This window comes from Notamacropus eugenii, chromosome 5 (assembly GCF_028372415.1).
Source record: "Notamacropus eugenii isolate mMacEug1 chromosome 5, mMacEug1.pri_v2, whole genome shotgun sequence".
Classification (NCBI taxonomy): Eukaryota; Metazoa; Chordata; class Mammalia; order Diprotodontia; family Macropodidae; genus Notamacropus; species Notamacropus eugenii.
In genome coordinates, this window is record NC_092876.1 from 405,940,410 (window position 1) to 405,961,484 (window position 21,075).

General features: G+C 38.2%; 1 protein-coding gene across 6 annotated transcripts in view; it reads right to left on the reverse strand.

The window, feature by feature from the left end:
• INPP4A (inositol polyphosphate-4-phosphatase type I A) overlaps nt 1–21,075 on the reverse strand; it is a 202,446-nt gene that overhangs the window by 172,512 nt on the left and 8,859 nt on the right. The window contains exon 1 of one of the 6 annotated variants that reach the window (XM_072614600.1): nt 4,559–4,740. The exons of the other annotated variants lie outside the window; for them this stretch is intronic. The gene's annotated coding sequence lies outside the window, so the exon portion shown is untranslated. Of the gene's footprint in view, nt 1–4,558; nt 4,741–21,075 lie in introns of those variants that run through there. 6 annotated transcript variants of the gene reach the window in all.

Below are 21,075 nucleotides of genomic sequence, written 5' to 3' on the forward strand. Positions count from 1 at the left end.
TCTTCCTAAAGCACAGGTCTGCCCTTATCCATCTCTTGCTCAAGAAACTAAAGGGGTTCCCTATTGATGCTAGGACATGATATAAACTCCTTAGCTTACTTAAAACACTTCACAGTATGTCTGTAGTCCTCATTTCCAACTTTATTTGACATTACTCCCTTTCATGCATTCTATGCTGACTCAGAGCTGGGGAACCTATGATCTTGAGACCAAACTACTATCCCCCAAATTCAGCTTTTCATCTCCAGTGTCCCCCATGATCCTTGCAGATGTGACAACACTATTCTCAGAGTTAGGATCCTAGTTCTGCTTCTGCAACCAAAATCCCTAGCATTTAAAACTGTAGACACACCAACCTTCTGCCCCTTAACCCTCTGGAGAGCCTCTCCTTCCCAGGCTTCTATGCCATTATTCCTGTGATTCTTTTCTCTGAATGATCCTTGCCTGTCTCCTTTGCTGAGCTCAGAACCTCCTCTCCTTAAATGTTTCTATTTCACCTTCTCCCCACATCTACCCCTGACCAAGGTTCTGCCCTTGGCCCTCCTCTACATCACATATCATAGTTATATGTGTCTTTTGTCACATTACTAGTGTGATTATGAGTCTCTAGAGATGCTCCATGTTATAGAATTCTTTATCTCCAGGACCCAGAATAGTGCCTTGTACAAAGTAGCCATTTAATGTTTGTTAATTCAAATAGGAGACAATTTTTCTATAGTGCTTTACATTTTACCAAGTTTTTTCCTCACAACTCTTATACAGTAGGAAGTAAAATTATTTGTTCCCATTTTATAGATGAAGAAACTAAATACCAGAGAAACAGAAGTATTTTCCCAAGGTCATATATAGATGGCAAATATTAGAGCTGAAACTCAAGTCCTGTCTTCTGATTTCAAGTCTGATGTTCTACCTACCCATCATAAGAGCCTACTTATCCACATCTATGAAAATCCTACCTAACTTTAGGAGTTCAGGTCAGGGGCCAGTTCTTCCATTAACCTTTTCCAGATATGCTCCTCTAAGCAAAATCTCCAAGTTTCCCCAAAGCACTATGCTTACAAGTCTATGTACTCACTTTATTTTGTAGGTCGTGAACAAAACTGTTTCCCTGAACTGGATCATAAGCTCCTTTAGCACAGTGACAAGGCTTCATTCATTCCTGTATCCCTTAGATTGCTGAAGTACAACGTACAAGTACCTAATATGCTTTGTTCTTTCAGAAGATGAAATAAGAGATGAGTTCAAATGCTTCATTTTATTTTTATTCTCAACTTAAACACCAAATTCTATGAATTTTTCCATATACGTTGCAAAATAAAAGAAACAAATCTGTTCTACAGATTGCTTTTTTTTTTTAAGGTATATGTAATTTTCAAAGTTGTCCCGCTTTTCTATGAATCCTTCTGACCAAATTCTTTGTATCCTCTTCTCTTTTAATTGAGGGGAGGGAAGGATCTCTTTGTTCCCAGGGTCACAAAGTTAGTCAGTGTCTGAGGCCAAATTTGAACTCAGGTCTTCCAGACTCCAAGTACAGTACTCTATCCACTGCACCAGTCTAGTTTGTACCTACAAGAACTCACTATTCAATAAAAACTGTTGGGAAAACCAGAAAGTAGATTGGCAGAAACTATGCAGAAACCAACATCTCACACTGGATAACAAGATAAGCTCCAAATGGGGACAGAATTCAGGCAAAAAGGGTGACATCATAAAAATATTAGAGGAACAGGGAAAAAACCTGGATAGGGGAAGAGTTGGTGACCAAATAAATGATAGTGTCATGAACCAAAAATGGGTATTAGAAGAGACAGAAGTGAGAAAAAAATATTTGAAAGTTTCAGTTCTAAGACATTATAGGGAACTGATTCAAGTTTATAAGAAAAAGAGGTCATTACCTAATTAACACATGTGTTAAAGGATATAAAAAGATAGTTTTCTGAGGAAGAAATGCAAGCTATCAATGGTGACTTTTTTAAAAAAATGATTTAAAACCACTGAGAGGAATAAAAACTAAAATAACTTTTAGGTTCCATCTCTCACCCATCAGACTGTCAAAGTTGACAAAAAGAAAAAAAAAGTAAAATGAAAAATGCTGGAGAGCTATGTGAAAACTGGTACATTAATGTACTGTTTGTGGAGCTATGAACTGGTTCGGCCACTGGAAAACAATTTGAAACCATGTCCCAAAATATTAAACTATATGTATCCTTAGACCCCACAATACCACTACTAGGTTGATATCTCAAAAAGATCAAAGCACAACGATCATATGGTAAAAAAAAATACTTTTGGCAGTTCTCTTTGCAGTGGCAAAGAATTAGAAACTGACAAAGTGCCTATCAAATGGAAAATGCCTGCACAAGTTTTGGTACATGAATGTAATAGAGCACACCATAGTGCTGTAAGAAATGTAAGAAATGATGAATACAGTAATTTTTGAAAAACAAACCTGGGAAGATTTATATGAAGTGGGTAGAACTAGAACAATTCATAAAACAGCATTATTACAAAGAAAAACAATTCTGAAAGACTTGGGAACTCCAATTCAACACAATGACGAATCACAATTACAAAGGCCTCATAAGAAACATACTATCCCCCTCCTGACAGAGAAGCAATCACTCAAAAGTACAAATTGAGACATTTTTCTCCCATGGCTAATGCTCTGATATACGTATTTGTAACTGGAGTTTTGTTTTTCTTGCTTCCTCAATAAGGGATAGGGGAGGCACTACAAGAGAATGGGTCTTCATATGAAAAAAAATTAAAACTCAATTTAAGAATTCTATGAAAGCCTTAGAAGCAACACGAAAAGCAACAGCTCACAATTATACAGGGCTTTATGGTTTAAGAGTAAAAAAAAATTTTTTTTTTCAAAACAGTGTTGAATGTACATAATCACAAACAGGATTATTCCAGTTTCACAGTGAAGAAACAATGTCCTAAAGAGTGGGATTTTGCCCTGGGTCACACAGGTGTGAGAACTTAGATTTAAACAAAAAACAGTATCAGCAGTCAATCTTTCCTCTGAGAGGGTACATATGTAACTAGATCAGACAGACAAATAACTTTAAATATAAATTATTTGTACTGATTTGGCTTACTAACAAACTCTATAACCGTCAGTATCTGTAAACTCTGGAGCACAATACATTTTAGTAGCAGATAAAGAAAGACAGGATCATATGTTCATTTAATAAAGGAAAATTTTTCGTCAAAATGGTTTAACGATAGGATTCCATGCTTAATTCTTGGTGTGTTTCAAGGCAATGTACCAAAAGTGTGATAAGACCTCCTCAGCAGCAATTTTAAAGAAATAATTCTATGCATAAAGATGGATAGCATTTCAAGCCAATCTTGTTTAAGATTGCAACTTCGATTTCTTATGGGACTTTTGCCTCCATAAATGCCATTCTGCCTTTGCCTTGTATAATGGAAACCTAATTTAAAATTTCTAGACACATATTCTCAGATTTTTTCAGGATCTGTAGTTTCACCAGTGTAGAGATAACTCCTTCCTTCAATAGACCATCCTTCATGAGTAAAACAGCTCAACTCCTGGTAACCAACCTTCTGGTGATTAACCTCTCCTCTTTCCATCTAACTATATTTCGTACTGATTCTCATGACCCAAGTTTAGTAATAACCTCCTATAATGATTACCTTACCTTAAATCAACAGTCCAGGTGGTTTCTCTACTTGTCTCTGATTCCACCAGTTAACTAAAGGGAATAGTTAAGAATAGGAGGTATAGATACTACAATAATTAAAGTGCAATACTACTGTTATAAACAGAAGCTGAGGCACAGGAGATGTATGACCCAAGACAACTGACAACACTATTGTAAAGGATTGTTGAGGAGTTGACTGCCTGTAGATACTATACATGCAAATAACTGCTTCTAAACTTCTTTTCATGTGAGAGCCACTAATACACTTCCTTTATCTGTAAAATTAACAGTCTGGATTAAATGCTTTCTTAAGGTCCCCTCTCAAGCACCAAAACCCTTAATCCTATTTTCTTCCTGGCTTTTGCATCTCTTGATCTAGAGTAATTTCCACCCCCATCCCCCAATCTACTCCATTTTTCCTTCTCTGACAGTTGAAGCCAGCATGTTGAAATGCAACATTTGTTAACAGTTCTAGTTCCTCAACTGGTTTTCAGTCTCTCTTCTGCCAACTCTGCAGGCTCAGCTTCCTGTGAGTGACTCTGTAAAGTCACACACTGTAATCCTAAAGTAATTGAGACATCCTGCTTCCCTCCCTTCTCAACACATAGGCAACATTTTTCTGTATACTCAAGGCCCAGCTTTTCTATACAGAGCTCCACCCCGTTCCCCCCTCCCCCAATAACATTGCAGTCTCAAGGAAGGGAAATATCACTTCTCTTTTTGGTCCATCTGACAGCCCTACCACCATTAGAATCATTAAGTCCTTTGTTCTGTCAAATCTAAATTTTGGTTATATGCCATAAAGAACATTTCTGCACCACTATCGCTGTAGTAACCTAGAATCAGAGAATTTTAGAAGGGCCATAGAGATCATCTAGCCCAATTACCTCATTTTAAAGCTGAGGCAATGGAAATCCAGAAGTGATAGGCCTTCAACCAAGGTCACAAAGATATTGCTCAACAGGATTTTTCTTTTAGGAAGCTTCACTAACACAGGGATAGGAAACTAAAGTATGGGCATCAAGGCAATTGTCGGTAATGCACTATTACTTCTCACAACTTGCATCTCTCTCACCCTTCCCCTCTCTTTATGATGTAATGGAAAAAATTCTAGACTTGGGACTGGGAAATCCAAGGTCAACTCCCTTCTCTGACACTACAGTAGCTGTGTGACTATGGGCAAGAACCTCACTCTCTCTAGGCCTCAAGTGTCCTCATGTTACATATGGATAACAATACATATAACAAGTACTTCACAGGTTTGTGGGGATCCAACGATAATATAAAGTATTTTGTAATGTTATAAAGCACGTGCCTTATACCTATATATGTGAATGTGTGTGTATGCCAGCTACTGCTTCTCTGCCTTTGCTTCTCTCCTAGTCCTAGTCCTTCTTCCCCTTTTAAAAACTCTGCACTTCATTTATCTTAGATCAATTTAGGGAAAACTCAGGAGTCCCCCAAGAAGAGGCTGATCCTATCAATGGAAATAGGAGTCAAGAACCTTTACATTTTCACTTCCAAACATATTCCAAACATTGTTTTTTTAATTGAATTATTTTATTTTCAGTGTTCGACAATCAGTTTCATATATCTTAGATTTTTTTCCACTCCCTCCCCCCTTCATCCCCACTGAGACAGCATACAATCATATATAGGTTCTACGTGTACATTCCTATGAAATGCATGTTGCATAGAAGAATTAAAATGAATGGGAGAAATCATAAAAAAAAACATAATACCAAAGAAAATGGTCTGTTTCTATCTGTGATCCAGTTCCATAGTTCTTCCTCTGGATGTGGAAGGCATTTTGCCTCAAGAGTCCACTGCAAATGCTTCCATACTTGTAATAGGAAATCCCAGTGTCTCATTTTCAAATAATTCCAATTATCAAGAAATTCTTCCTCCTACTGAGTTCTCAGTAGTCTGGCCATACAATCCTCCACTCTCTCACCTCCTTCCCTCTTCCTTTCAGAATCCTTAATCTCCTTCAACAAGGTTCAATTCAAATGCCACATGCTCCAAGCCAAGTCCCCACCCCACCCCGGTCGTCGGTGTTACCTTTTCTCCTCACATTGCCTTGTTTATATTTCTTTGCATCTAGAATAATGACTTGAACACAGTCAGCTCTGAATAAATATTGACTGAGTTGTTATAGCGGGAAAAGGGCTGATTTTGGACTTACGACCTAGGTTCAAGTCTCTGTTCTTCCAATGATTACTTCTCTGACTGAGGAAGCCACTTATCCTCTCAGTTTCTTTTGTAAAACAAGAATTTAGCAAGATAAACTTCTAATATTTCTTCCAGTTTGGAATCTAAAATCTTATGAAAACATGCTCTTGTAATAAGCAGAAATCACTCTCTCACAAATTAAGAGGTTTAAGTATCTTATTCAGCTGTCACAAAATTTGATTACAGGGTTAAGAACAGGACCAAAGTATATCATCAGATCTACCACCCTGGACACTATGATAAGGAAGTTTATCACTGTCTGGAATATAAAGTCCAACATGTTCACCTATTTTTCTTTTTTCTCTAGGCAGAATTAAATGTTAATAGTTGTACGTATCCACATAAACTCTCCTCCAATCATTTCAGACACTGGAATTTTCCGATTTCAGTCCCTTGAGTGATAGGGTTCTTGTCATATATCATTGGTATCACGAACTCAATGCAACTCAATGTTGGGCACATAAGAGGCATTAATTAAATAACAGTTGGTGGTGATGAAAACAGAAGCACTACTTTGATCCCAAACCTATAATCTCTCCCATTAACAAATACACTTAGTGGATAATGATTACCCTTATTTCCTTCTCTGTTTTAAACTCATGTCAAATAAACTGTGTCCAAAATTTTTATTTAAAATATAATAAAGAACATCTTGAAGTTCCAGGACCTCAGAATTTCAGCATTAGAAAGGACCCTGGAGATCACATATGCCAACAATTACTTGAAGAAGGAAGCCCCAAGAAAACAAACATTGCTGGCTCTTCTTGATTCTGTCAATGTCAAGAAATTCACTCTCTCAAGAGAAAATCCATTCCACTTTCAGAAATTTCTAATGAAGAAATTCTTTCAATTGAGCTTAAATGTAACCCCTTAGAACTCCATCCAATTAATTCTACTCTTTGGAGCTGCAAAGAATACATTCAACATCTCTCTTTGGTGTCCCAGCCCTTCAAATACTTAAAAGGCAGCTATCAGTAGCTCAAACAACTTGGGAACTATGAGCTTGTTCCTTCAATTGTGCATCATGTGATATGGTTTCAATTTCCATTACTGTCCTGGCTCTCAGAAAACAATTCAAACTGTTAACGTCCCTCTTAAAAATGAGGTTGCACTGCGGTTCTTCTGTCTTGATTTGTAACCATACAGCATTTAAACAGGAGGCTGAGAGCGCTGAGTGTCTTATACAGTTTCTTAAAATGAAATCCAAGCTTTCTTCTTCCCATTCACTTCAATGCCCAGCTCCCTTTTTATCTATAGCACCTGGCTAACTCAACAGACTGTAGTGGTCAGTCAATCTGTAAACATTTGTTAAACATCTACTACCATGTTTCAAGCACCTTGCCAAGCAGTGGAAATAAAAAAGCCAAAACAAAAATGGAAAAGACACTCCTTGACGTCATGGAGCTCATAATCTAATGGGGAAGACAACAAGCATGCAAATATGTGGAAACAAGGCACAAATGGGATAAATAGGGGCAAATTAAGGGAGAAGAACTAGAATTGAGAAAGTTAGGCAAACATTTCCTGTTTAAGTTTGGATTTTAGTTGGGACTTAAAGAAAGCCTGTAGGGGAGATGGGGAGGAAGAGCATTCCAGACATTTCCAGCCAGAAAAAAGGCCCAGAACTGAGAAATGGGGTGTCTCATTCCTGTTACAGACCAGAGACCACTGAATGGAAGAGTACATGGGGGGGAATAAGCTGTAAGAAGACTGGAAAGGTAATAGGGGGCTATGTTACAGCAGAGGATTTTGTATGAGGCTTTGTACGACAAGAGGTGATAGGCAGCCACCGAGATTAAGTACAAGGGTGACATGTTTGTATTTTCACTTAAGGCAGCTAAATGGATGGACTACAGTGAAGAAAGACTTGAGGACCAGCAACAGTTCAACCTGCAGTTGATGAAGCCTTGCATCAGGAATGTGACAGTATCCAAGGTGTGAAGGAAGCATATTCATGAGATGTTATGAAGTGGGAGTGGGGGTGAAAGATAGTAAAAAGTAGAGGATGACTTCTGGGTTATAAGCCCAGATGACTGGAAAATATCCTTTCCTTGATTTGAACATCCTCCCCTGTTACAGCTGTTAGATGTCATTCTAACCCTGAACCTGAGGCACCAACCAAATCTGGTCAATTCTGGGCCATATTCAGCTGCTGATTAGGCTGGGCAATTGGCATTCTTCATCTATTTGGTAGTTAGACCAATCTCTAGAGTGGTCGAGGAAGACTCGCCTTTGTTCGTACATAGTTATTTGCATGTTTTCTCTTGAGGAGATTATGTCTCCTCAAGAACAGAGATTGTCCTTTACCTTTCTTTAAATCCACAGTGCTTGGCACATAGTAAGTGCTTAATAAATGTTTACTGAACATAATGCCATCCTGAAACAGGGGCATGTATCTGAAAGGCTTCCCCATATGTAGCCAGTTACTCTTTCATTTGAATTCTGCACAAAGCTTCCTTTTTCAAGCATCCAACAAGGAACCCAATGTGATCCTAACATATATATGGAAGATACTTTAAAACTACATTTTGCTTTACTAAAATAAATGAATTTTAATAACTTAAAGAACTGAACATACTGGGAACTTACATTGCCTATAACTCTTAGTCAATTAAGTGAGTGTGAAGATGTCACTTGCTGCAGAAATTTTTTTTAAAGACTTCCCAGAAATAAAAATGCTGCTTCAGAAGCAGACTGACTAACACAGTGAGATTATACTCCTCATTCTAAAAGGGAAGGCAACTTTAAAAAGCAGATGAAAAAGATTTTTTCAGGGAAGATTCAACTTCAGTCAACATAACTAGCATCAGAATTTAGTGTAAGACTAGACAGGTGGCACAGTGAATAGGGACCTGGCCCTGGAGTTGTAAGGACCTGCGCTCTCATTTGGCCTTAGACATTTACTAGCTGTGTGACCCTGAGCAGGTCACTTAATCCTGTTTGCCTCAGTTTTCTCATTGGTAAAATGATCTAGAGAAGGAAATGGCAAATTACTCCAGTATATTTGCCAAGAAAATCCCAAATGGGATCACAAAGAGTCGAACTTGCCTGAAACAACTAAACAACAATTCAAACAACTTAAAATTTCTCCTGACCAAGTAAGAGATGAAGATGATTTTTATTTCTGAGTTTTCCTAAGCAGAAACCTCCCATTCCTTTTTAAATCTGGCCTAACATCATGCATTGCCTTTCTTTGAGATAGAGTATGCTATGGTGGTTCTTGATTTTAAATGGATATCTACCATTTTACAAGGCTATACATTCCCACAGATTTACCATTTGAAAATTTTCAATGTATAGAAATGTCACTCTGGGGTAATCCCACCATTTCAGCATTGACAGTCAGACCTTAAGAACTATGACTTCTCTTGGTGCTTCAACAGAATCACTTACCTACCCGTGGACATGAGAGAGAATAATAAAGGAATCCTGAGTGGAGGAAGAACAAGACTGGGAGGGTATAACAGTTAGATATGCCCTCTTCAATCCAAATTAAGCACTCAGGGCAGGTAAGTGGCGCAGGGGCTAGGGTTTCTCTTTCATCCTTCTTTTGCATTCATGTTTTTGAAATGACTTATTTTTTAACCTATACTATCAGAGCACCCGTTTAAAACAAAGGCCACGTAAAGTTAATGGAGCAGTCAGGTTAAATTCATTAGACATAAGACAGTAATGACAGATCTATCATGTCAAGAGGAGTGTGTGCACAGATTTACATAGCAAAAACACTGTACATAATATTCACACCAACATTTTACTAAAGAGAGGAAACATTTCTACAAGTCTTGAACTCATGACTTCAATATTTGTGGAAAAGTTTGTGAATAGCTATCATTTTTCCATTCTCTCTGAGAGATGAAACTGTCCTACTTCAAAATCTTTAGGGATGAGGAGGTGGGACAGAAAACCCCCCAGCATTTACTATGTGCCAGGCACTGTGCTGAGCACTCTACAAGTAATGTCTCATTTGACCCTCACAACAACTCTGTGGGGTAGGTGCTATCATTATCTAGTTTTACAGTGAGGATATTGAGGCAGACAGAGCTTAAGTGATTTTCCAGGGATCATACTTGCAAATATCTGAAGCTGAATTTGAACTTTGGTCATTCTGACACCAGGCCCAGCACTCTATCCACTAGCTGCTTTAAATATTTAATTTTCTGTTGGGGGCTGACTGACTCAAGAGCTTTTTAATTTTTTGCACATCTAGGCTTCACCTGTATTTTGCATCCAAGCATTTACATTAGTCCTCCCAAAGGCTTCTTCTTTTTTTTCCAATGAGCTAGCACAGTAACACAAACAAATTTAGAAACATTCAACTTCCTACTCACATAAGATAGGTAGCAAAGTGATCATATCTATTGGGATGGCAAGAGAAACAGCTTATTTCATTCACTGACTATAATAAAAGATAAGATAGGACAGACTGGGTTTATAGTTGCTTTGCTTTTTTCCCTAAAGTATTACTGGCACCTTTGGATACTCGTAGCAAAGCATAACCTAAATAATACAGATATGAAAACTGTTGTGATGACCTCAAGATGTATATGAAGAAACAAAGCTTTTAACTACGAACCTGACTTAAGTAGATGTTTTGTTTTCTTACACCTTGGGACTCCTATAGCTCCCAGAGGTATCTGTAACTGTAGCTACGCTGGGGAATAGAAATTTCCTAAGTACTGGTTATAATATCATGTGGCATGTGGGAGAGCATAGTATCAACTGCCCATGGTTTGCTTTATTCATAAGCAGAGTAAACAAGCTGACTATTTGGTTTGATTTTAGGGATACTAGCCACACTATACCTACAGTCTACTCCCCATCCAGCCACCTGCAAAAAACCCCATTACAGCTTATCACAGGGTTTGCATTGCTAACCTTGATGAATCCTTCCTCTGGGTTAAGATTTTGCTATCTCTAGGCCACAAAATTTCTTCATTAATCAATTATTAAGCACCTACTTTGTGAAAAGCACTGTTTTGTTAAACTAGGTGAGAGATTTCATCAGCATGGGAAATTCATGAGAAAAATTTTAGATCAGATCAGCAGCTTCTCAGCAAAATATTAGATTTACCTGGAAGACACTAAGAAGTAATGACAAAACCAGTATGTATGTTAGAGGCACTTTTATGCAGAAATGAAATTAATCCCTGCCATCTAAGATCATTTTACCGGAGTTACAAAAGAGACAAATGGGAAGACAGTGTGGCAATCAGTGCAAAGACAGAGGGGGAGGGGGAATCCAAAGCTCAGAAAGAGGTTTTACTGAAGTGGAAAGTTATGTGAAATAAATGTGGAAAAGTAAACTGGAATGGACAGCTAGATGGTGCAGTCAATAGTCAATAGCCCTGCGATCAGGAAGATCCGAGTTCAAATCCAACCTCAGACACTTATCAGCTGTGTTATCCTGGACAAGGAAAGGAAGGGTAGGCAGGCAGGAAGAAAAGTTGGAGCCAGAATGGGAAATCTCTGTAACTGAAGAGTTTGTATTTTATCCTATACAAAGTAAAGAGTCACTTTTTAGGCAAAGCCATTCTCAGATCTGAGCTTCAGGAAGATTTTGGCAGCTTTGTGGAGGATTGTTTGAAGACAAGAGATTGGAACCCAGCCTGTTACAATATTAAGTCTCGTTAGGTTGGCCATAGAGGGTGTGGGCCTGAATGAACAAAAGGGGACAAATGCAAGAGATGGGGTGAGAGGACCTGGACCCCTGAAAGGGAAAGCAACCCAATCCCTGAATAATCCCAAACCACACCAGGAATAGCACATGCCTGGGTATAAAGGAAGGAAGAAGGGAGAGAGGAGAGTGACCAACAGATTGCAAACCTCAGTTGGTGCAAATGGAGAGAAGAGATTGAAAAAGAGGTTGTAGAGGGAGAATGAACAGATATAAAGGCTAAGATTGGATGATGCACTGAGGATGACTCTGCAGTTGCAAACCTGGGTGACCAGAAGAATAGTGGTACCCTCAATAGAACGAGGAAGTCTAAAAGTGGGAATGGTTTGGTATAAGAGATGAATTGTTTTGATCCTGTTGAGTTTAATTCTCAAAGCTTCACTCAGCAATTAAGCTAGCCAGCTACCTTAGGACAACCAATTAAATCTTTTCAGTAGACGGATAACTCTATCAGGGTCTTATTCACACGAAGTTTCTATATATATAGTCTTTATCTCATCCCAAAAGGAAGTGATATGGCAATGTTAAGAGTCATAATGAAAGGAAAAGCCACTCTTCATAAGAAATGTCCTTCTGACTGTATCCCCCAGAGATCATAAAAATGGGAAAGGGTCCCACGAAGTATTTATTGCAGCTCTCTTTGTGGTGGCCAACAACTGAAAATCAAAGGGATACCCATCAACTGGGGAATGGCTGAACAAGTTGTGGTATATGAATGCAATGGAATACTACTGTGCTATAAGAAATGATGTACAGAAGACTTCAGAGAGGCCTGAAAGACTTATATGAACTGATGCTGAGTGAAAGGAGCAGAACCAGGAGAACTTTGTATACAGCAACAACCACAGTGTGTGAAGAATTCTTCTGGTAGATTTAGTACTTCATTGCAATGCAAGTGGTCTCTTAAGGCAAAATGCCTTCCACATCCAGAGAAAGAACTATGGAATTCAATTGCAGAATGAAGCAGATCATTTTCTTTTGTATTATGTTTTGGTTTGTTTTATGATTTCTCCCATTCATTTTAATTCTTCTATGCAACATGACTAAGGTGAAAATGTATTTAATAGGAATACATGTGTAGAACCTATATATAACTGTATGCTGTCTCAGGGAGGGAGTGATGAAGTAGGGGGGAAGGAGCAGAGGGAGTGGGAAAAATCTAAGATACATGGAAGTGACTGTAGAACACTGAAAACAAATAAAATAATAATAAAAAAAACAAAAACAAAAAAAGAAATGTCCTTCTGAAGGATATTTAGCAAAACTTTATATAGAAACTGAGAGTAAACTGAGCCTTCAACACTCCTTATCCCTTTGATGTGGGCCCTTCCAATTCTACCCTTTAAGGTCTGTATTTTAGGGTTCTCATACCCTTCTCCCTCCCTCAAACTTCTATAGGGCTATATAAAGTTAGCTATGCTACCTGACCCAAGAATATTTGCATTTCAGCAAAAGAGAAGCTCAAACAAAAGTAACTAAGCTGTAATTCATTAACTCAAGCAAGGTTCTGATAGAAGGTATTTCAGTGGGTCTATAGGCTCTCTCTGTTATCTCTAAAATCATTGCCCTTCTGGGGCACATTTATCGCTTTAGTGTCACTTGAGGGAAGCTCCTGGTAGAAAAAAAAAATCTAACACCAGCTCTGTGGGCATCTGCCCACCACTTTCACTGTGAAAATAAACAAATAGTGGCCCAGAGGAGCTTTGCACAAAGTGACAAGTCAAACCTATTACAGAGACAGTAGAACCCAAGGCTTTTTAATAACCAGTTCATTGATCTTTTTCATTCCAGGGCTGGTACTTAGTGATAGAGGTAGGAAAAGCCCAAACTCCTAAGTTTTCTGCTAAGGTGGTCCAACACAAAAGGTTAAAAGACATAAACAGGTAGCAGTTTTCAGAAGAAGAAATCAAAGCTATCTATAGTCATATGAAAAAATGGTCTAAATCATCATTTATATGATTGTGATTGAGAAGGAATACTATTGTGCTGTAAGAAATGATGAGGACAGTTTCAGAAAAACCTGAGAAGATTTAAATGAACTGATGCAAAATAAAGTAAGCAGAATCAGGAGAACATTGTATACAGTAACAGCAACTTTGTACAATGATAAACTGTGCCTTAGCGGTGACTTAGCTGTTTTCAGCAATACAATGATCTAAGACAATTTCTAAAGACTTAGGATAAAAAAATTCTATCTACCTCCAGAGAAAGAACTGATGGAGTCTGAATGCAGATCAAAGCATACTTTTTCTCACTTCCTTTCTTTTTCCTGTTTTGGGGGGGTCTGTGTTCTTTTATTCACAATATGGATAATATGGAAATATGTTTTGCATGACTAAACATGTATAACCTATATCAAAATGTTCACTTGTCAAGGTAGGAAAGAGAATTTGGAACTCAAAAATTATTTAAAATGAATGTTAAAAATTGTTTTTACATGTAATTGAGCAAAAAATAAAATCAAAGCATTCTTTTAAAAAAAAGATGATCAATTACAGTAAAATAACTCCAACATACGCATATCCATTTTCTATCCTGCAAAATTTTAGATTTTAAAAGCAGACCACAAAAATCGTCTCCAATCTGCTAAATTTTTTGGAGTCCTACCTACACTATGTGATGAGGCTACATCTGTTCACAGGTCAGGTTAGAAGCTTTAAAATATCCAGCATGAATTCTTCTTTTACATTTTTAAACAACATTTTTCTCTTCCCTGAGTCTGCTATCTTTTTAGGCACAATCCAATTAACTTCAAGCTCTGGGATATGTTAATGGGAGTTTGTGTAATCATCATGAATTATGACTAATTCCAAGCAAAATTCACTTTACTAAACCATTATTTTATGAAGCCACTTCTTCATACTTTAATTCCTGAAAAATTAAATTAATTCTGTATATCTTGAACATACAAAACTGTTAGGGCAACACGTATTTCCCCAATTTCTAATAACTTGACTTTACATGCAGTCTTCAGCAGGTATATATAAGTACACTGTCAAACAGATCTAGATTACAATGTAAAAATAGTCCTCATTTTGACCAATGTGGACTTAGCCTACTGAAATTAGGCATAAAAAGCATAAATCAAATCCTTCTTAGCTACCACGGTCTGCATTTGTTTTGGCAGAATTTGTTAAATACAGTTTACAAAGCTTGTGGAGAGCTGGTGGTGGAAACTTACAACCAAAAAACTTCTTTAATTATTCAAATATCTAACCTTTAAAGGGTAAATAACTTTAGTCAAATTCCATCCAGACAAACTCCAAGGGACTGGAAAAATTATTGTGCTATTCATTAATTTAGTTTGTGATAGCTAATTTTGCTTGAAATAAATGTCCTTCTGAAAAGATCTAAAAATATTTTTATAGAAAAACTACAATTGTGACATCATTTACTGTCTATGAAAACTGATCTAGAACACTACAGAGGAGTAATCGCACTCAACACTTTCACCCAGCTCTGAAGAGTGGTTGTGAATTAGGTACTCTTTTTATACCCCACAGCAGTGTAATATTAATTCAAACACAAACAGGCACCACTAAATATTGTACAAGGATCCCTGCAGGCCTCATATTGATTTAGAAAGTCAGATATTAAGAGTATCTATGCTCTACCGTATTTTATTCATTTTGTTAAAGATTTCCCAATTACATTTTCATCTGGCTCAGGAAGCAAATGCTTTTTCTGTCTTCCTGCTGGAAAAGTCTGTCTGACATCTCCAACCCACAGAACCTTTTAAGGACTGCAGGGTAGGCCTTCCTGGCTCAAAGGCCAAACCTCTTTGACAAAGGCTCCCCACTGTTGCTGTTACACAGAGGCATTGGTTAGGGGAATTCAGTTCAACCCCACATACGTCCCAGAAAGGGTATGCTCCAATCCAGACCTGCCTCACCCCTACTTCCACTGGGGGTGGTGGAGGTGGGGTGGCATGGTTAAGTTAAGTTCCCAAAGCCACTTTAGGTTTGATCTAGGGTTAGGGAAGGGAGCACTGGCAGATTCAATAGCAAACATTTATTAAACACCTACTAACTGCCATGCATTGTGCAAAGTTGTGTTCGCCCTTCCTTTTCAAAGAGGACCATGCCATCAGAGAAATGATGACATGCTTACACTTGAATTTGTTTTGAGTGAGGGAGGGCTGTGCAAGGTCACCAGCCTCATTTTTTTCTCCTCATTGTGTGAAGTAAAATAGACAAAAAAAAAGGTTTCTCAAGGAGTTTATATTCTATGGGTGCTGAGGGGTAGCATGACGTTTATATTAAAAAATCAAAATGTATTCAAAGAAATTTGGGATGAGAAGGGGGGGGGAAAAAAGAAAGAAGTGATCAGATAAGCTTCCTGCGGAAACAGATTACACTGAGGCTAACCAGTCGCTTAATAACTTTTGTTTGGTTTTCTCCATCTCCCTCAAGCCAGGAAGAAGGAGGGAGAGGGGATATAACAGTGGTGCTCACAGAAACGTCCAGGTTCCTTAGTGCATCGGGGAAGAGGCACCATATCACTGAGTTCCCTTCCCTACTTCAAGAACAGAGCCCTGGATTACTTCATCTGTAAAAAGGTTGGACTAGATGTTCTCTCAGGATCCTTCCAGCTCTAAAAATAAAACAAAAATTCCAAGGGCTTCAAGAACTACTGGTAAATCCCTATATACTGGTTGGAAACCTCTGGTATAACTGCTTCTTCCTTCCCTTGAGAGGGACAAGTCTGGATAGTTCATACAAAAGCAGCAGTTGAAAGTCACCAACACTGGGGGAGGGTAGAGGGAGTATGTGATAGTTTGTTTTTGTTTTTTAAGTTTAGTTGCTGCTTCTAATAAGACCCACTTGTAGAAAGTTAAATGCAAAGAGTTCTCACTCTGTCATTCAATATGACCTGTTTCAAGTACGGTAAAAAGAAAGACAAAAATCCTCTAATCTAGAGGTCTTTAAAACTAACTAAGAATGATGTGCACATAATCCCTGCTACAAGGGATACTGAGGTTCACAGATGGCTTAAGATGTAGTAGACTAAGAAAATTAGGTGTCTGCACTTGGTTCAATACCAAAATGGTGAGCCCTCAGGAACAGGAGGCCATCAGGCTGCCCAAGAAGGGTCAAACCAGCCAAGGTTGGAAGAGTAGATTAATTCTCCCCAAACTCATCAATAGTGGGACTGAGCATGTTAATGGCTGTTGCACTTTAGCCTGGGAGAGATAAGGAGACCTAGTCCTTAAAAAAAGAAAAAACTTAATTTCTTGAATTGAAAAACTAAGCTAAAAACAAAAACGTGAATAAAATCGCCTTAAGCTTCCCTAAGATGCTACAACACTCAAAACCTATGTGGTGGTACTCTCGGCAAACACTCTTTCAATCTAGGTTATAAACCACACCTGGAAATGAGTTCTATTACTTGGTAGTTTATCACCTGAGAGAATGACTACAGCCATTCATTTGGGCACGTAAGTTGCACTGCCTTTTTTTTTTTTTTTAAGGTAACAGCATTCCAATGTAATGAGTAGTGTAGTCATATCTCATGCCATTATATAATCTTACATCTAATCTGTATCAATGGAGAAGCTCTGTGGATGCCAATTTGTAAAGGACTAGAAATTAGCTAGCAGGGAAAAAGAGCAGGCATCATAATGGACAGAGTGCCGGGCTTCTGGAGTCAAACGTGTGAGTCTAACTTATCTCTGACACTCACTAATGGTAGGAAAGTCGCTTAACCTCTCAACCTCAGTAAAGCAGTGATAAAAACACTTGAACAAAGGCTCACAAGGTCATGGTGACAATCAAATGAAATAATGTATGGAAATGTATGAAAAGAAATACAGTCTGCAAACTTAAAAGCACTAAATAAAATGCTGGTTATTTTTTAAAGAACAGGTTGAACTCAAGATTTGGGAGAGGTTTGTAAAAAGATTAGGGAAACAAGTATGACACAGGCAGTAAGAAACAACAAAATGAAGGCTGGACTAGAAAAAGGAGGTGTTTGTTGATAATAGACACCACTCCAATAGTTATAAAAGGCTTTAAGGCTTTCAAAGGGCATTACTGCAAGCGTAACAACCTGGACTGCAGGGTACAGGTTACACAAGTCAGTTAAAGCCTGGAAAGAATGACTTCTCTACTGCAGGTAAGAAGCCAAATACTGCACTGGGATTCAAATGGGGATTTTTTAATTTGAGGTCCATTTCTCTTTAAAATGAGAAGCTGGGCCAGAGGTCTCTCTTCCAAGGTCTCTTCCGGCTTTAACATTGTGCTACTAGAAAGACACAAGAATCAAAAAACTGCTGAAGGCTATCAGGTTTTATTGGCGAATAAGACTGGCTTGAACCCTACATAACAGTATCTCTAGATACTGGGAAACCAGAAGGAAATATTTTAAATTCTATTAAGATGCCCTACTTCTAGTGAAAATAAATAAAAAGGATGATATACAATAGAAGTGGAGTCATAAGCATAGATCTACACATTCATGTTGGGGAAGAGGAGTAGGAGGAAGAGAGCAAAAAGGGAACCAACTTTATTCAGGTGAATGAGAAAGACGGAGGGCAAAGGAGTTAAATGTAACATCCAAATGTTCAGGGGGAAAAAAAGCTAGTAGTGAAAAAGTAAAAGAACATACCTACCCAGCCAGAGGTGAGGCAGAAGATGATGTAGCACTCGATAAGATGTATAAAAATTCACATTAACATTGTCCTTTAGTAAAACCCTTTAAATACATGAATTCAATTAAACTTGATAACAACCTAAGTAAAGTAGGTGATATTATTTGGTCCCCCCTTTACAGATAAGAAAACTGAGGGTTCAAGAGGATTAAATGACTTATCCAGAGCCACACAGTGACACTGGAGGCAGATTTCCATCTAGGTGAATCTGACTCCAAGTCTACTATTCCATCCACTATACCATGTGGCCTACTCCTGGACCACCACTTTTCAGTCTTCTTTCCTACATCAATATCTATCTCCTTACCTCTTCCTGTGGCCTTCCATCAGGGTCACATTTACTTTCTCCCTATATAAATAATCTCAGCCTTGGTGAGCCCATTTGTTTTCATGGGTTCAATTACCATTTCTACACAATGACTCCCAGATCCACATATCTACCCTAGATTTCTCCCCAGACATCTACTCTCCCATCACAACTGCCTAAGACTGGGTGTGGTGGCTTTCACCTATAATCCCTAGTGCTGGGGAAAGACTGAAGCAGGTAGGTAGACTACTTGACTTCAAGATTTCTGAGACGTTATAGAGCTAACATCCTTCCAGAGTCTGCACTAAATCCAGAATCAATATGGAGAGCTCCCTGGGAATGATGGGATCACCAGGCCACCTACAGGGGGGCAAACTGGCTCAGATCCAAAAAACAGCAGACATAAGTTACAATGCAGCCAATATTGGGATTGGTCACTGTACATCCAAGTATGAATGATATAGAGACTCAGTCTGAAAGAAAAAATGAAATCTACAGGATCTCTCCTCCTACATGTCTGGTAGGCATCTCAAACTCAACATTTTCAAAACAGAATTCTATCTTTCAGCAGAAACTGATCCCTCTTCCTAAATTCCATATTTCTATTGAGAGTACAACCACTCTTCATGTCACCCAAAACTGTACCCTAAAAGTCATCCTTGACTCTGTCTACTCCTTTGCCCTCCATATCCAATCAGTTGGTGTCATTAATTTTACTTCCACAATATATCTCACATATGCATCCCCTTCTCTCTACTGAGGGCCACCACCCTAAAAAAAAGTTTCTTATCCCCTTTTGCCTGTTGTAACTTTCTAAATGATTTCCCTAAATGCTTCCAGTCTTTTTGTGCTCAAATTCATCCTCCACTCAGCTGCCAAAATATTTCCCTAAATGTCACAACTACCCCAAAACCTTCACTACCTTCACCTACTTGAAGTGTAAAATACAAACTCTTTATCCCGACATTTTAGGCACTCCTAGTCTGGTTCCCACCTCCCCTTATCACCTTATTTTATTCCACACCCATTCACAAATGGTATTCCTCCCAATGCTAAAAACTGAAACTCCATTCCTGGCCTCCGTGTACTCCTACGCGCAGTCCAACAAGCTTAGGAATCACTGCCTTGTCTTTGTCTCTTAAAAGCCTTAGTCTTCCAATAAGTCTCAGCTCAGGGGCTACTTTATCAGCGAAGCCTTCTCGGATTTCCCCAGTCATTAGTGATCTCTACCACCACCATATTCCTTGTATTATAACCGTATAACTGTTGGGTTTCCCTAATAGTAAGATCCATGAGAAGCAAGCTTTCATCTTTATCTTAAAATTTCAGCACTTAGCACAATGTCTCACACAAAGTAGGTGTTAAATGTGTTTTCCATTGATTATAGCAGTCTTAGCTTGTTCTTCATAAGCTGTCTTGCCTATAGTCATATCTGTGCCAGATAAATGTAAAATTGAAGATCAATTATTTTCAAAATGATTTCTGGATTTTCCTTTGCAAGTTTCAGCACTGAAAATGACAGCTGCATTCTTGACTTGTGCATTGGAACGAAAGAGCTAAAGATTAAAGGCATATAATATGGGAAACAGAATAATTGGAAATCCTAAAATTTGGATAGTTCTGACTATCGTGCTGTTACTTATCTATGACCATTGTTTAATGACAATTTCTCAATTCTCAGTAAAATAATTCCTTCAAAATGTTATTTAAATTTGAATGTACTTTGAAAACCATAAAGATTATACAGATAAGTGAGGTAATATCATTCTAAGTAACAAGAGCAATCTAATAGAATTGAGGGGGAAGGATATCTGCCTCATTTGATATCTCTCCTAATCATGTAACAGGCTCCCAAGTGTTCTACCACAACTACTCAGTTTCTTTGCTATTATTTTATTTTATTCAGATCACACACATATGCAGTTTATCAAGTAGCTACCTATCCAGCGAAACAAAGACAAAGTATAAATAAAAAAAATTTCATTCTGTATCTCAGCAAGTCCTTTTTTTACAAAAAATACCTTTATACGCTTATAAAAAAAAATCCACCTAAGAGGCTTGCCTGAGTCAAATGAAATACCAATTCAAAAGCCCCACCCATTTCTCTCTTCCTCCCCTAGCCCACATCCTTCTCTTTTGACCTTTCCATGGGTTTCCTCTCTGCTCTCTCCCCTTTCAACACCTCAGCTTACTCAAAAGGCCAGAAACTCAAAGGCTCTGACCCCAGGTAAGTCTATCACCCATTCCAACATCCTAAGTACTCTAGCTGTACAGATCTACCAAAAGTAGAAGGTATTTTCTGAAAAATATTCAAAGATCAAGAAGCTACCAAGAAAAAAAAAACCTCAAAGAGGCCACACATCAAGTCCCATATGCAGTCATCTCAATACTGCCTACTTGATACTATGAATAACATGAGGCAATGTGGGTTTTTGGACAGGGTGCTGAATGTTGAATCAGGGACACCTATGTTCAAATTTTGCCTCAGACACTTACTTTATGACCTTAGGCAAGGCAAGTAACCTATTTGGGCCCCTTC